Below are 15,720 nucleotides of genomic sequence, written 5' to 3'. Positions count from 1 at the left end.
ATTTGCTGAAATTCACTTAGCTAAGGGCTGGCAGAGCTGGGTGGAGTCATTTACACCTAGCTCCATTTTAGTCCAGGATACTTTGTGCCTTAACACACAGAGTCTGAGAGCACAACGAGACTAATGGGCTCAAAGTACAACAATCTCAGTGGAATAAGTTTGTAGACTACAAGACAAAACACCGTGGAAACATGTGGGCCCCGTCACTTAAGAGTTTTTAAACTAAGTACAGTGGGGCCTTGACTTACGAGTTTAATTCGTTCCGAGACCAAGCTCGTTAACTCAAATTACTCTTATCAATTCAATGCAAAAAATCAGCCGAGAGACAGCTGGTATCTCAAAAAACTCGTTATTCGGGACACTCGTAAGTCAAGGCCCCACTGTATTAAGAAATGGTCCTGACAGGGCAAGGGGAGTAGTTAGCCCAGTTAGTTATTGGCTGTTTCAGTGTAACATTTTCCTGAGATTAACAAAAATGAAAATGAAGGAGGGAGGGAGGCAAGAAAGATAAAGACAACAAAAAAGCTTTTCTGTATCCCCTACAACCCTATACCCCTCACTATCTTTTATTAAACACACACACTCTTTTCAGTTGAGAACAAGAACCTCTCTCCTCAAATGGTGAGGAAAGAAGATCTTTCTTTCAATAACAAAGGCCGTAACTACCTATAAAAACAGCTGTCTAGGTCCTGATTGCACAGAACAATAACTCTAGGAAAGAGTTATCTTCTGTCCTAAAGCTCCTCTAAAATGCAGCCACCAAGGCAGCCACTGTAGCCATATAGCCCCGTTGATCAGACATCTGCTGGAAGTGCAGAGAAATGCGGAATCACCAGGGGGAATTTAAAATAGTTGACCTACAAAACAGTCACTAAATCTGAGGAGGAGAGTGATGTGAAATTTTAACTTTGTTTTTCATAAAACACAACCAGCCAAATATTTTGTGAACTCAGCTACCTAAAAGAGAGGAGTTTTGGGATTTCATAAAACTAGGTGAAGGTTCATTTATATATTTATGATAGAGAAGGAGCAAAACTCAACAAATAAGAACACTGATCTTCTGCGATTCATCATTGTCACTTCATGTTTCTCCAAGTGTGATTGTGGGTTTCACTGTGATGTATGAGTTCATTTAAGAGGGATACGTATCTTTTATTTAAATAACTATCTATTTACTTTTATAGTTATTTTCTGTTTTTGGCTAGTGTCACATCTCATATTTACAGCGATTTTTTAAATAAATTTATTTTTAAAAGGAAGGTTATTTCATATATTAAGTTAAAAATAGTATAGGTGGTATATATATATATATATTTTTAATTAGTATTTTGGGTTTCTTTAGATGAATTCCCAGAAGTAAATCATTGGGTCATAAGGCAGTTCCATTTTTAATTTTTTGAAGTAACTCCATACTGCTTTCCACAGTCTGCATTCCCACCAACGGTGCATGAGGGTTCCCTTTTCCCCACATCTTAGCCAACACTTGTGGTTTGTTGATTCTGATAAGTGTGAAATGATATCTCATTATGGTTTTAATTTATATTTATCTGATGATTAGTGACCATTGTGCACTGTACCTCTATGTTCATTGCAGCATTATTTACAGTAATCAAGATTTGGAGGCAGCCCAAGTGTCTATCAATAGATGAGTGGATAAAAAAGGTGTGGTACATTTACAGAATGGAATACTACTCTGCTGTAAAAAAAAAAAAGGAAGGAAATTTACTCTTTGCAACTGTGTCGATAGACCTGGAGAAAATTATGCTAAGTGAAATACGCCAGTCAGAGAATGACAACTACCATACAATTTTACTCATATGTGAAATTCAATTAACAAATTGAACTACCAAGCAAAATAGAGACCAACTCATAGATAGAGAGCAGGCAGACAGCTCTGAAGGAAGCGGGTGGGGGGATGGAGGGGTGGAGGGATTGAGCAAAAAAGAAAAAAGTAAAAAGAGGGAACTCATGGACACAGACAACAGTGTGGTGATTGCAGGGGCTGAGTGGGGGCGGAGGGAGGTGAAGGAGGGCATAGAGGGGATAAATGGTGATGGAAAAAATAAAATAAAATTTTAAAATCTTTTTCCTAAAATTACTTGCATGACCTTTAGTTTAAAATCTCTGTAAAATCCTATATAAATGTTAAAATAAAAATAGTAACAAAAAAATAGTGCAGGTGATACACAGATGTGGCAAAAAATTGTTACAGTGGTAACAAAAAAATTGAATGAGTGAAATTTGGAAAATACTTCCACAGGACAAAGTGTGCTTTCAACGCAGGCTCTCAAGACACGGCATTCAAACCTACCCTCCCATCTTTCCCCCCTTCACCTCTGCTTTTAGCTTAACACACCAGTGTAACTGCAACCAACCCTTCTCTAACACCTCTTGTACTTTTGTGCCTACAGGCCTTGGCTTATGCTCTCCCTTTAACCTTGGATTATTAAACTGTTCAGTGAGGCATAGTTTAAAAGCCAAGAGGCTTCCTATCTTACTCACCTCTGCTTAACACAGTGATTTATCTGAAGAAGTGTAGATAAATGTTGCTCTCCCTTTCTGTGCCTCAGTTTCCTCATCTATAAAATAGGAAGGATAATACTGTCTACCTCAAAATGTTGCTATAAGAATCAAATACGTTTTAATTCATGTAAAACTCTTAGTACAATATCTAGCATGTAGCAAGTGTTATGCAGTTGTTCAATTAGCTCACCTGAATGTATTTTAAACCAATGATAATACAATCAACATTGTGTTTAGAAATAAGAAAGTGGAGGAAAATGGACCACAAAACAAAATAGAACAGAATTGGTTCGGCCTCAAGCTACTAAAAGGAAGGAGCTAGGAACAGCAAATAGAATTCTTGATGTGCTTGGTGATAAATAGGCAATGAACAAACTTTCTTCCTCTATATATGAACAACTTTTTGCATAGCTGGATTAAAAAAAATTAAGTCTTCTAATAAGAAAATGATGGCAAAGTCTATGACACAGCACAGCAGTCTGTGCTAGGGCCCATCCCCCAGAAATCAGGGAATTAAAAACCTCAGCTTAGATTTAGTACATTGTGGTTTCTCAGTAACCATTAAGGATCAACCAAACACACATTAAGCAATAATGACAGTTTATGAAACCTTGCAGTGCGTCCTTATGCCATTCGATCTCCTTGGGTTCGTTTCATTCTAATAAACTGCAACTTTGTGGTTGAAAATAAAGAACTGCCCATCTCCCCTTTATTACTTCCTTATTGTGTGGTTGGTAGATTGGCAGATAACCATTAAAGGAATTCCTTCCACAAGGGAAAGTGGCTTATGCCAAAAGATATGTCACAGTCTGTGTCGAATTTAAAGGAAATGGTGGTGAAATGGAGAGTGAATGATAGTAACAATTGACATCTAAATAGTGTTTTACAGTTTGTGTGTGGTTCTCAAAGTGTAATCCCTGGACTGACAGCATCAGCATACCTGGAAATTTATGTGAAAAGTCAATTCTCCGGTCCCACCCCAGACAGTCTAGGGTTGAGGGTCAGCAATATGAGTTTTGACATATAAAGCACAGGGGTAGTTTATCACAGTCATTTCCCTTTCACAAAGAGAAGTATCTATTTAATGGATATTTAAAACTGCCACCCTGTCATTGTTCTCTGTTCTCATTTTATTTCCCAGCCATTGACTTTAAAATAAAACTGAATCTTTCTCTCTCCAAAAGTGGAGGACAGAGCCAGAATCCCTGCAAGAAAGAGTTAAAGCCTGTCCCACTCACTACAGGAGATTCTGAATTACCTGAGGTCTTCGACAATTGCCATAGAAACTCTCTGATTAGGCTGACTGTCTGGGTTTATTCATCCAGCAAATATCCCCTGAGCCCCTGCGAGGTGCTAGGTACTGTTCTGGGTATTGGAGGAACAGAACTGCATAAGACTAACAAGTTTCCTGCCCTCAAGGAGTGGTGAGGAGAGTCAGACAACAAGCATATCAACAAATAAATAAATATGATCATTTCAGATGGTACCAAGTGCTGTTAAGGTGGTCAGATAGGATACAGTGGCTCTCAGCCACAGCCTGCCAGCCCCCCACAGGGGCTTTTGGAAATGCCTTTATTGTTTTAAATAAGTTGCCAGTTAAATTTCTAAGGAGTTTGTCCAATGGCTGCTGTTAGAACTTTAACTGGTAACTTATTTATTTATGGTAAAAAAATTTCAAGTTATTCCCATAGGTTCTCTGCTTACACTTTACATAGATAGATCTACTTCTGAGCCACAGGGGAAATGTGTGTATATTTTATCTTCCATTTTTCCCATTTCTACTGGGTTTTAGAACTTGGGAATATGGATTTTTATAACTTGACACATCAGGGTATGAGCATTCCAATATTTATATTTCATTTTCTCAGACAATCAAGAAGCATTAACTTTCATTTATTTACTAAAAACTGACTGCATTTAGTAAGTTACCTACCCTAACCTGCTGTTTTAAGTGAGCATGACACATGCAGCTATTGTGGCAATTACTGTACTTCCTCAGTTGTCTCCATTGGACCCTGTAGTCACACTGTAAGGACCTGGTGAGGGTGTTTAGGAAAAGTCATAATTAGCAGTGCATAAACTACTTTTGGATCATTGACATGTTATATGTGGCCTGAGAATAAATTGTCATTTAGCACTTAGACATTTAGAAATTCCATTAGAAATGCATATTTCTGGACTTCATGAAAATCAGAAGAGTGGCAACAACACTGGCTCACATTCTGCAGGGGCTGCGGAGGGGCGGGGGGGGGGGGGGCGTGGGGGAGAGGGATGGCCTTCTTTGATGGAATACATGCCCTCCAGTTCAACACAGACCCCAGGTGTCCCAACCCTTTTGTTAATTATCTACCTGTTCTTATAGACTGGACTTTGCAACTCCCAGAATAGCAATGAGTTCAGAAAGATTTTGTCCCTCCTTAAAATCTAAAATGTATACCTTGGAAATGAGTACATTCAGGCATGGGGAGTTGGGTATTTATGGAGCTGACACAGCCTTTTGATTGCTGGCTGCAGTTCACCTTGGAGCCGCTAGGACAGCGGTTCTCAACCTGTCGGTCGTGACCCCTTTGGGGGTCGAACGACTCTTTCACAGGGGTCGCCTAAGACCATCAGAAAACACATATGTAATTACATATTGTTTTTGTGATTAATCACTATGCTTTCATTATGTTCAATTTGTAACAATGAAATTGGGGGTCACCACAACATGAGGAACTGTATTAAAGGGTTGCGGCATTAGGAAGGTTGAGAACCACTGCTCTAGGAGACCTCTGAGAGTTCTGAGTGCTGTCTCCATGCATCAGGACACAGGGAAATTAGTTCTGTATTATACTGAATCCTCCAGTTCACCCTAGAATGGTAGAAGGCAAAAGACACTACATATCCAAAGAGCTTTCTATTTGTCGGACAGTGAAATACAGAAATATAAACATTTCATGCCTTAAAAGGTGTTTGGCATATGGAGGGTGTGAATTTGTCTTTTTTCTTCACAAAGTAACAAATTATTCTTTAGTGGGGGAATATCCTGGGAAGGCTTCATAGGCATGAGCTTTCAAGGGGAATATCAGTGATTCAAGGGCATTTACCTGGCAAAGAAAGGAAGGCATCAGCAGATGAAAAACTCAGCCAGGAGATCAGAAAAATGAAAGAAAGGGGGTGGGCAAATGAAAGGAAAGAGACGCGGAGTAGGAAAAACTGAAATTAGAAGTGAAGGCAGGACAAATGCCACGTCTTAGGAACAGAAAGCTGATTGCTGATAGCAATTAAAGAGATAGTGGCAGAGTCTGAGTGGAGAGAGTGGACAAGATGATTTCATTCACACTAGTCTGATTAAATAAAGCAGAAAGAAAGGGAAGAAGCAGAGGGAGAAGAGAGGAGGTCGAAGTTGTCCAGGCAGAAGAGCCATACTCAGATGAGATTTTGAGCATTCAGGATGGAAGGAAAGGAGAGTTAATAATGAAAGTAATGGCATGTGCATCTTTTTCTTTGTGCAAATGCTAATAAGGATGTAAGGGGAGTGCTGGGTCTTTTTTTGTTCGAAAGACAAGGTATTTTAGATCTCAGCCACCCCCCAATCCCCGCTACCCCAACTCTATTAATTTGAACCACTCCATCTCGGAATGGAATTTCCTATACCCAGAGAACTACCATGAGGATATGGAAAAACGGGAACCCTAGTACACTGCTGGTGGGAATGCAGACTGGTATAACCATTATGGAAAACTGTATAGTTTCCTCAAAAAAATTAAATATGGGATTGCCATTTGACCCAGTGATCCCATTTCTAGGAATATATCCTAAGAAACCCGAAACACCAATCAGAAAGAATGTATGCACTCCTATATTCATAGGAGTGCAATTTACAATAGCTAAGATCTGAAAACAGCCTAAGTGCCCATCAGTAGATGAGTGGATAAAAAAGCTGTGGTACATTGGTACATTTACACCATGGAATACTATGCAGCAGTACAAAAGAAGGATCTCTTACCCTTTAAGACAGCATGGAGGAACCTAGAGAGTATTATGCTAAGCGAAATATGCCAGTCAGAGAGACAAGTATCACATGATCTCACTCATATGTGGAATCTAATGAACAAAATAAACTTATACATAAAATAGATACAGAGATATAGAAATAGGGCACAGACTGTTGAATCTCTGAGGGAAGGCGAGAGTGGGTGGGAAGAGATCAACCAAAGAACTTGTATCATATATGCATAATTCATGAACACAGGCAATAGGATGGTGAAGGCTAGAAGGGATCAATGGAGAAAAAAAGGGGACATATGTAATACTTTCAACAATAAGCATTAGAACAATAGCCCTAGCCAGTTTGGCTCAGTGGATAGAGCATCTGCCTGGGGACCAAAGGGTCCCAGGTTTGATTCTAGTCAAGGGCAAGTACCTTGGTTGCAGACTCCTCCCAGTCCAGGCCCTTGGTTAGGATGCATGCAGGAGGCAAGCAATCTACTAGTATGTATTTCACTGAGCCAAACCAGCTATGACGAAACAGTGGTTTTAAATGTATTGCACACAAAGTTCTGAGTCTCTTTTTCAGAACCAGAGGACTCCTTTTTCATCTGGAGTAATAAACCTCCCTTTTATGTAATAATTATTTTTCATTTGTGTCTGATTCCAAAAGTATAGTAATTTTTCATTAAGGGAAAAGCTAATAAAATACAGTATGACATAAAGAAGAAAATAAAATTCACCTCAAAGTCTACCACCTAGAGATAATTTCTGTTTACATTTTGGTCCCTATCATTCAGTCTTTTTCCTTCTGTTTTCATATCCATTATAAATGTACGTTATTAATATAAAGGTATATTTTTATAAAATTGAGATGGTATTATACATGCTGTTTTGTAATCTACATTTCCTTTAACAATATGCTGTGAATGGTATATTATAAATATATATCATTAAAATATAAAAATATAAGTAGGACATAAAATGTATCATTAAATATGCGTCTACCTATTTATCTATTTCTCTTCATCTATTTTTTACATAATTGTTAGTGTTATATATTATCCCATTATTTAGAAACTGTATCTGTATGTATATAAGTTACAAAATTCATCCCCCAACTCCCACCCTCATGCACAAGGTGTAAAGTATTGGCTATGGCTCATTGATCTGAGTGTGTTGACAATTGGAAGGTCTGTCATTGTTGGCATTTGTGGTCTGTATCTTTCATTTCCCAGGGAACTGCTGGAGGGGGAACAGATGCCAACAGGTGTTTTGGATGATGCCAGCACACCTGGCTGTGTTGGCTGTTCCCATATCGCTGAACATGAGCTCTGCTCCCTTCCTAAGCAAGCACAGCTCTCCTGGGACTGACGTTGTCATTGCAAATTTGTCTCTGGGTGCTCTTTCCCAAATGCCTTTTTAAACATGCTCAATAACAGATGAGCACCTGGGCCCTTCTTCACCAGGGAGAGCTCAGGCCATTTTTAGAACATGAAAAGCCTATTTGGCCATTTGGAGCTAATTCTTGGAACATCCCCAATTCCCCAGGACACCATTTTAATAACCACGCACTCCAGGACAGCAGCGGTTTGCCTGGTGGGTCTTGTTGCTCCATTTCCTCTTCGGGTTGCTTTTTCAATCTTGGACTCAACTTCCACTAAATCTCTATAACCAGTCTGCTGGCAGGGATGTTCCCCATCCCCTTCTCTGCCTTCTTTCTCTGTGCTGCCTCCCCTCGCTGCTGCACAACTCAATTTGGTTCTAGTATCGGAGAAATGGGGAGTCCATTCCCCTGGGCTTGTCAAGTCTTGGCTCTGCCATCAATCTACAGAGTGACCTTGGGCAAGCTACTTACTAACCCTGAGCTTCAGTTTCCATGTATAAAATAAGAGGGTTGTGTTCAATCCCTAAGGTCCCTCCTAGTTCAGACCATCTGTAGTTACAAGTTCCCTTTTGGATTTGCCACACTGTTCTATGGCATATTTTTAGTGACTACTATTTATTCATTAGTTAGTTATAAGAATTGTTTATTTTTAGAACTTTCTTTTGTAGATGGGAAGCTCAGCCATTTGGTTCCTTGGGCTTTATTCACAGCTACCTTCCAGGAAGGGGGTTAGGAAGGAAGTTGAATTCCTCCACTGTCACGCTTCTCTTGCCTCTTGCCTTAGTAATTTGCAGCACTAAGGACCCAGAGCAGCCTTCTTTGGGACCTTGCTACTGAGCAATCAGAGAGAAACCTCTGACTGCCTTCCCCTTATACAATAGGATCATTTGTGACTCCTTCATGAAAGAGACATTGGTGATTGGAGTCAGAGACTGTGTCACAGGTGCACACATAGACCACTGAAGTCCCCACTGTAAAGTATTATTATTATTTTATTCTGTGTTTCTGGATATTGTTTTGTAAGTGACTACTTATCTCTTCCTCTGTGGTGCCCTTCTTCAAAATTGGAAATGATTTATAGGGCTTTGTTTTTTCCTTTTTATAATTTGAAGTCATTATTGTATTCAGGGGCTAAATTGTATGTATGTTCATGCTCTGGCTTACCATTTGTTCAACACGTTTTAAATTAGTGCCTGCGGTGTTCTGGATTTTGTTTGCCAGGAAAGGAGTGTGAGGGAAAATTGACAGATAGATGGAGAAAGAAAGAGAGAAATTAGGAAAGGGAAATTAGAAATTAGATACTCTAAGAGAAACTAGAAAATAAAAGGAAGACATTTCTCAAAGGGGGTAAGGAACAGTGAAGACTCCACCCAGGGCAGAAAGCAGGGGAAAGGAAAAGCCTCAGAAGATGTAGGGAGTCACAACCCTAGTTTGCACCAATTCTTCTTCTGCAGAAGATTCTCTAAAGCAGTGGGAGCCCTGACTGACAGATAATAAAGTGTTAGTAATAGCTATCTACCACTTTTACAATGGGTCAATGTTTATAAGTCAGGCACTGTTCTAAGCAGATTACTTGTATTAACTCACAGTAATTTTCATAACATCCCTATGGTGTTGCTATTTAAGACGAAAAACAAACCTCACTCACTCACTCACTCACTCACTCACTCACTCACGAAGACCAGAGAAGTTTAGTGGTTTTCTGAAGGTCACGCAGCTAGGAGGTGTAGGATCCAGGATTTAGACTGCGCACTCAGATTCCAGAGACCCTACTGACCACGCCATGCCACTGAACGAAGGGTAGGGAAAGATCTGCTCCGGTGCCGGTTCTGTAGGGGGTGCAGTGTGGATTCATGTGCACTGGCTCCTGAGTGTCCTGATGCCTGCTTCCCTTTACCATCAATTCTTGCTGCTCTGAAATGTAAGCTTCATGCACAGTGTTTGTCAAATGTGTCCAGCTTTTTTTGCTTTTGCCTCCGGCAGTTGAGTACAGTCATCGCTGGTCAGGATTTGTGGTTCTCTCTGAGCCGAGGCAGGTTAGAAGAACAAGCCTGAGCAAAGCCGTGGCACTTGGCCTGCAGGTTTGCTGGTTCGCAGAAAGAGATACGAGCATTATGTGGCATTCGAATACCTTGGATGTCTTGTACCAGGTGGTTTTCTTGATTGAATGGTGATTCCCTCAAAATGACATGCAACTAACTGCCCACTAATTTCTAATCTTTCCACATGTCTCAAAAGTGTAGTGCAACTAAACAAGTAATAAAACTGGCCTAATTTAGGTAATTGCCAATTTATTTTTTATACTCAGGGGTGGTGAGGGGAAGGCTGTGGAAGCCTGAGGGTTTCAGTTCCATGTCTCAGTGGAAATATTGTTTCTTATTGTTCCTACCCTATCTGGGAGCCTCTGTTTCTCTAGTTTGTACGGAAGTAGCCAGAACTTGGGGCCAGATATTCATCTTCAACCTGAGAACTCTTCTTAAGCCTCTGGCTGGGCTTTGCAGAACTGGAGGCAAAGCTAGCTGTACCTCCTCTTAATGGCCAACGGCGGACAGGAGATGTCAGGACCTTATTTATCTGGACGGGACCAGCCCAGAACTGGATTCCAGATCTTTTACAGTTTCAGCTACAAAAGAGAACAGAGTCAGCACTTGTATAGAGAAACTCGGCAAAAACGAAAATAAACTGTCAGAAACAGAACCAGTTGACTCACTGGCAGCAGGCAGTTTCAGGGAGCCAGTGCTGGGAATGCCCTGTACATCCTCGAATTGGCATCACTCTGCAAGGCTATTATCTAAAAGTTTAAGCAGAGACCGTCAGATATAAAGCATCAGCAACAGATTTCTTTACTTCCATTTTACTTTTTAATTGCATTTTATATTTTGTATTCGTTTCAGGTGTACAGCTTCATGGTTAGACAATCATATACTTTACAAAGTGTTCCCCCCAATATTTCCAGTACCCACCTGGCACATACATAGTTATTACAATCTCATCAATCATATTCCTTCTGCTGTACTTATATCCCTGTGACTATTTTGTAACTACCAATTTGCATTTCTTCATCCCTTCACCTTTTTCACCCAGTCCCTCAACCCTTCTCCCCTCTGGCAACCACCAGTCTGCCTATGAGTCAGCAAAAGAGTCTCACTTGGTCTTTTATATGCAAACAAGCACATGGCATTAGTTAACCATCGCTGAGGTCTTTCATTCTTCGGTTTCGGACTTCTCAATATTCACACATTCTAAATATTTTCCTACAGCTTCTTTGCAAAGACACCAAGGAAGCTTTTCTTTCTCTTGCCACCTTCTGGTTCACCTTTCTATCTAGCCCTGGAGCAAGCTTCTCTTTACATCTCTCATCATGATCATTCCAGAAATAACATCTATCTTTTCTCTCCTGCCTTTTATCTGAGGATTCCCACTGAGCCCCTCTAGCAGTGAGGGCTGGTCAGCAACCCCATGTCTCCTGTAGCATTCCTCTGCTTTTGGGTCACAAAGGGAAAGTACTGGAAACATACACTTTGAGAGCCAGAGGGGAGTACAGGAGGGAGGTAGCAGAGTTGTGCAACCATTTTTGAGGTAATTTTTTAAACAAAATCAGATACTTAGTTCTATGTCTGGCTCAACAAATAGAAATTCTGGGGTAAAGGAACCGTAGGCCTCTATTGCAGAAAAGGGGAAAGATGACCAATTAATGGTGAGAGACACAACTTGCCACTGTAAATGGATGGAGACATATTTACTTGAAACAATGGATTATTATTCAACTTTACAAACGAAGGAATGTCTGCAATATTCAACAATATGTACAAACCTGGAGGACATATGATAAGGAAAATAAGCCAGTCACAGAAGGACAAACATTGTATGAATCCACGAATATGAGATACTTTAAATAGTCAAATTCATAGATTCAAAATGTGGAATGGTGGTTGCCAGGTGCTAGGGGATAGTGGGAAATGAGCAATTGCAAATCATTGGGCGTAAAGTTTCTGTTGTGCAGGATGAGTAAGTTCCAGATCTGCTGTGCAACATGGTACCTATAGTTCACAATACTGTATTGTGCACTTAAAAATGTGTTAAAAGACTTGATCTCATGTTAAGTATTCTTACCACAATATAATATTTTTTTTTAAATTTAAAGATTAAAAAGGTTTTAAGAGACAAACTTATTTCAGGTGGTTAATATAGGGTCACACTGTATACTGGAGAAACAGAATGGAAGTTGTCTGTTAACACTGTACAAAGTGCTTCCATTATCATTGCCCTTCCTACTGTCACTGTGACATCCTAGCTCTCAGTCCAAGAAATTGATTTATTACCTCCTGACCTCTCTTTGACAGTTGACATGAGTGACCCCTCTTTTCTTCTGGCAGCATCCTCTCAGTTTTGTTTGTCTCTCCTTCCTTTCACCCTTCTTCTCACTCCACCTACGCTTGTTTATTGGTGTGCTCCAGAGTTCCATTCTTGATCTTCTCAAGGACCCACCTACATAGACTTTATAGAACATCCATGCCTAAAAGCGATGATTTCCAAATCTCTATACCCAGATTTTTATCCTGACCCTTGGACTGATGTGCCCAACCACCTTCTTAAAATCTTTACTTTTATGTCCCAAAGATACCACAAGTTCACCAAACTCAAAACTAAACTCCCATCTTCTCCCCTCTCTTTTCAATGTTCTTCTCTTCTTATATTAACCTTGCCATCACCATCTACCCAGTGTTCCAAGGTAGAAACCTGGGAGTGATTCTCTTTCTCATTTATCTCCTTTATGTACCTACTTATCTTTATTTCCTCTCTTATTGCCTTTGTCATTTATTATGTGAATTACTGCAATTGTCTCCTTTCCCTGACCATGATCTAGCCCTATTCTAATCTGTCCTTCACACTATCAGAGGGATCCTCCTAGAATATAAAATTATTCATGTCAGTTACCTGACTAAAAATCTGCAATAGCTCTCTAGTGATATCAAGATGAAAACTGAAAAAACACACCAAAGAGCTTTGATTTTTATTTTCTGGCTGAAGACTCCTGCCTTCCTCTTCATTCTCATTTTCTATCATTCCTCAACTTAAACCCAAAGTTCTGTCCATAGGAAACTGTATGGTTCTCTGAATCTACCATATCTTACCACCCTGCATTTATATATGCTTTTCCCTTTGTCTCTAATGGTCAGCTTTTTGTCTTCCCACCGCTAACCTTTCTACTTGGCTACTCTTAATGACTCTTCAAGGCTCAGTTCAGATGTTGCCAGCTTTGGTGAGCTTTTCCTGGCCTCATTGAATTAGAAACTGAGTATGTGTATTCCTGAAACAACTAACACATACGTTCATCCATACACTTGTACATGCTCATTTTTACACATCTCTTTTCTCCTGACTCTGAGTTCCGGAAGAGTAGAAATTGAGTCTTTTACTTACTAGTATATCCTTAGTGTATAATGCAGCCTGGAACATGGTGAAGTTTCAATAAATGTTAAATGAATGAATAAATGAAACCCTAAATTTTCTTATTTAATCCACATCACTTCCCATTGGATAAACAGTATTCCAATTTTATAGATGAGAAAACCCAGATCTGCAGAGGTTACATAACTTGTTCAGAATCACACAAATATTAAGTCACAGAGCAACATGGGTTCATCTGAACATCATGGGGTTTTGGTTGGGCTGGTGGACTAACTTTATCTATTGGTACTCTGAAACAACCTCTGATGTAGAACAGTGCCAAGCATGGTTAGGAAAGTGTTAGGCAGAGTTCATATTAAGAAGTGTAGGGTCAACATGAGGCCAACAGGAAAATCAGCAATAGGTCCTAACGTCCAATGAAACAGACGGATTTTATGTTGGCCTCTATTTTTGTCCCAGAATTTCTACAAATGCCAGAAAATCAACACTAGTCAAACAATCAGCTAACATTCATTGAACCATCATTATATGCTTGGCTTTGGAGAATATAAAACTAGGATAGCCTTTTTTTTTTCTTAATCCTCACCGGAAGATATTTTATCATTAATTTTTAAAGAGAGTAGAAGAGAGGGGAAGAGACACAAAGAGAGAAACATCAATATGAGAGAGACACATCCATTGGTTGCCTTCCACATATGCTTTGACCAGGGCTAGGGATCAAGTCTAAACTGAGCTATGTGCACTTGACCAGAATCGAACCTGGGACCCATCAATCCCTGAGCCAAACTGACTAGGGTAGGATAGCTATTTCTTGAAGAAGTCTGCGTTGGGATATTTTTCTTCCCCCTCTCTTCTAATTTTTATCTTTCTCTCAAAGGAAATTAAACTTCTTCCTAGGTCCCTCTCCCTACTGGGTTTGGGGAAATATGGAGCTCTATCTATTTACACATGATTGATGACTAATTTTCTTGATCATATGCCTCATTTGAATGGAGGTCAGAGTTGCTGTGCTTCTAGCTATTCAGAATACTGTCTGGTTCCTTTTCACATTTCTGGATCCATATTACCTTTCCTTCTTATAAGAAAATCAGGTCTTGTCATTCTTTCTCTTTTCTACCACATGCCACCCTGGCCTGGGGTAGTGCCCCTGCCTTGGGTGCCCAAGGTTGACATAGGATTATTGAGAGATGAAGAATATAAAATGGCTAGGCTCTGGAAAGTCTTGACCGCTGATTTAAAGTGATTTTTTTTTCATTTCTATCTTGTTCATAAGGAGAGTCCTTGCATTAGTAATCAATTGAAAGAACCTGAAGAGTGTGGAGCATCTATCACAGAGCACAGATTGTGGTGGGTGCTCAGGGAACATCATGAAGGCTTCCTAGAAGTGAATTGCTGGTTATCTAAGAAGTAAAATAGTAATGTGAACAGTTTTTGAATTATGTAGTTCATGCTCATGTGCAAGTGTTCAACTATTAAAGTGAGAAAGGTACTTAGAATATGTATCTTAAACCTCTTACTTTACAAATGAGAAACAGAGGGCCAGAGAGGTTTGAATGATTAGTATAGCTTAGTTGATGGGGAACATGGGGTTCTTCTTCTAGATTATTTTATTAACAGTCTTTTTTGGGGACTTTGTCCCTCAGACAGACAGTGTGATGCCCACTGGTATTCTATCTTGACATACAACAGTATTCCTCAAGAGGGTATGCCATGAAACCCTAGCCTCATGTGATACACTATGAAAAATTGGTTTCTTGCAAGTTAACTTGGGAGATGCTATCTACTATATTATCATCTGGAAGAGTTAAAATGTACATTAGGAAAAAAATAGTGAAAAATATTTTGCCCATTGAGGCATTTTATTTGCACGTATATGTATTATATCCCTAGAAAAAGAATCCCAGTATTTTCCCTCCTGTGTGTTTCCATCTTGCTTCTTCATGGTCCATAATGCCTGCTGAGATTGTCAGTATAATGAAACCAAACTGATGGGATGCAGGCAGGTTGTCCTGCCATTTTTCTAGATCTTAGAGTTGCACATCAAATCTAGGGCTGATTACTCCACACTTGTTCACAACAATTTTCCCAGCTCTGTGGTCATCAGTAATTTCACATTTACCAATGTGTTCATCACAGTTAGAAACCAGATGATGACTTTGGAGCACAGCCTAATAAGAACCTGGCATTTCCCTCTATTTTCAGCATTGTTGATACTTGAGAGTCTCAGCCAAGACATTTATGTGCACCATTATGGCAGCATGGAAAAATGGCGGAAAGAGGACCTAAAAATGCTTATAGTAAAGAAAATGGTTTAATTTTTCTGTAGTATTTCTTCAAATATGCCATATTTTGTCATGGTTTTTTATTTTTGGGGTCCCCCTCCACTAATCACCTTGAATCCTATGGAACTGCCTCCGGAAACCATGAGC

The 15,720-nt window shown here is 39.7% G+C and overlaps 1 protein-coding gene and 1 pseudogene across 1 annotated transcript in view; one reads left to right on the top strand and one right to left on the bottom strand.

The window, feature by feature from the left end:
- Positions 1-15,720, top strand: part of GRIN2B (glutamate ionotropic receptor NMDA type subunit 2B) — a 429,133-nt gene that overhangs the window by 332,541 nt on the left and 80,872 nt on the right. The gene's annotated exons all lie outside the window — the stretch shown is intronic.
- Positions 15,178-15,543, bottom strand: LOC132226051 (small ribosomal subunit protein uS8-like; annotated as a pseudogene).

This window comes from Myotis daubentonii, chromosome 2 (assembly GCF_963259705.1).
Source record: "Myotis daubentonii chromosome 2, mMyoDau2.1, whole genome shotgun sequence".
Taxonomy (NCBI): Eukaryota; Metazoa; Chordata; class Mammalia; order Chiroptera; family Vespertilionidae; genus Myotis; species Myotis daubentonii.
Note: the sequence above shows the minus strand (reverse complement) of the source record. Positions and strands in the feature narration are given on the sequence as shown.